Genomic DNA, 1,885 nt, shown 5'->3' with positions numbered 1-1,885 from the left:
TCTGTTTGTTCTTTCTGAGCCACCAGATCTGGGTAGGAGGGAGAGGTGACGTCAGGCTGAGGGAAGTCTTGGGAGTGAGGGTTCAGATGGGAAGCACCAAGGGTTGGAAGAGGGGGAAACAGCAGAGACCCGCTGCCCTTCCCTCAACCCCGGGCCCCAGAAGCAGGGCTAGCCTTGCAGGGTCCCAGCTGCTGTCTCCTCTTCAGGGGCTGGGTGAACACAGAGATGCAGAGGAAGGGCAGAAAGTTAGGGGCAAAGCCAGCTTGTCCTGTGCTGAGGCCCCGAGCGCTCAGCTTGGTAATCCAGCTCATCAACACGGGACGTGATTGCCCCCTTCATGGCCCAATGCTCCTAGTCTGCAGGGAGGCCAAACCACAGAGGAGGTCAGCAGTGGAGAAGTAGGGGTGAGGCGACTACCAAAGAGCAGGCAGGGAAAACCAAGCAGTGGAGAAACGATGGGTGAGATCTAGTGGAGCCTGGGTTCAGTGGAGGCTGACGGACAAGGGGTCCCATGGTCTTGGGTGACTTGGCTAAGGCCTCCCAGGGGGTGCAGACAAGGACCTGAAGTGTGGACGTGGCTGGAGAGGGTACAGATCTGACCAGAAGATCAGAAGGAGGACATAGTGTGTGGGTGCTAATGAAGATCATTTCAACCCTTTCAGCGAAAGATAACATTCTAGAAGAGGCTGTTCATCTGAAGCCTGAAGCTACATGCAAGTTAATCAATGGAGACAGACCTCCAAGTTTCTTGACTGCTAACCCAGGAATTCCCCAATATAAGGACTGCCCCTTCCCCAAGGGGCAGCAGGGAGGGCAGATGAGGAGTTGGGGTAGGGAGGGAAAGAGGAATAGTTACCCAATTTTAGGTGGTCAACCAATGATTAGAGGGCTTACCCTGTTCCAGTACTTGGGGATACAGTGGTGGGAGGCCAGCACCCGCCGTCCACAGAGCTCCCTGGGTGCTGAGGCAGCGTTTGGTCACAGGTCACTGGGAAATGCTCCCGGTGAGGCAGACCGCAGGCTAAGACCTAAAGGATTTTAAGTTCTTGAGATGTGGAGAGACTTGAAGTAGAGCTGGGTCCCTAAGACAAAGCCTTAGGAGAATCTCTCAGTGCTCCTTCCCACAACACACACACACACACATACACATGCACGCATACGGGTGCGCACGCACGCTTGTATACAAGCATATGCATGTGAAAGGATGCCAAACCTTGGTGATCACTTAGTCCAGCAGTTTCCAAACCTTTTCAATAAAAAGCAAACTTTTTAAAAAAAGTATATCTTAATTAAGAAGTTGGAATACATTTACAAGTTAAATTTTATAGCTAATAATGATGAAAATGAATGAGAACAAAGAAGCTTTGATGACTAAAACATTTTTAAATTAAGATTTACAGACAACAGTTGCCTCTTTATCACATTTGAGAGCTCATTCACTACTGTGTTTGGCTGCACCAGCTCAGGAAAATCCTGATCCATACAGATAAGTAGTTACAAAACTGTGGTGGTTTAGAAATGCACACAAACCCATTCGCACTCCTCCCATGGAGCTAGCGCAGTGTCAATGTCCCCTCTTCTTGGAGCTGGGCTTAGTGACTTTCGCATTTAAAATGATTCACCCAGCAAGAGCCTTGGCCCTCATTTAAACTGACAGAAGAAATGGCTTTATTCAAAGGTTTTCTCCCAAATGAGCTAATCTGGCAGACTTTAAATACAGCTGACCCTTGAACAACATGGGGGTTGTTAGAAAACACAGTCAGAAATCAGCACCTATGGGGCGCCTGGGTGACTCAGTCGGTTAAGCATCTGACTTCGGCTGGGGTCATGATCCTGGGGTCCTGGGATCGAGCCCCACATTGGGCTCCCTGCTCAGCGGGAGGCC

Source organism: Mustela lutreola, chromosome 1 (assembly GCF_030435805.1).
Source record: "Mustela lutreola isolate mMusLut2 chromosome 1, mMusLut2.pri, whole genome shotgun sequence".
Lineage (NCBI taxonomy): Eukaryota > Metazoa > Chordata > Mammalia > Carnivora > Mustelidae > Mustela > Mustela lutreola.
Note: the sequence above shows the minus strand (reverse complement) of the source record.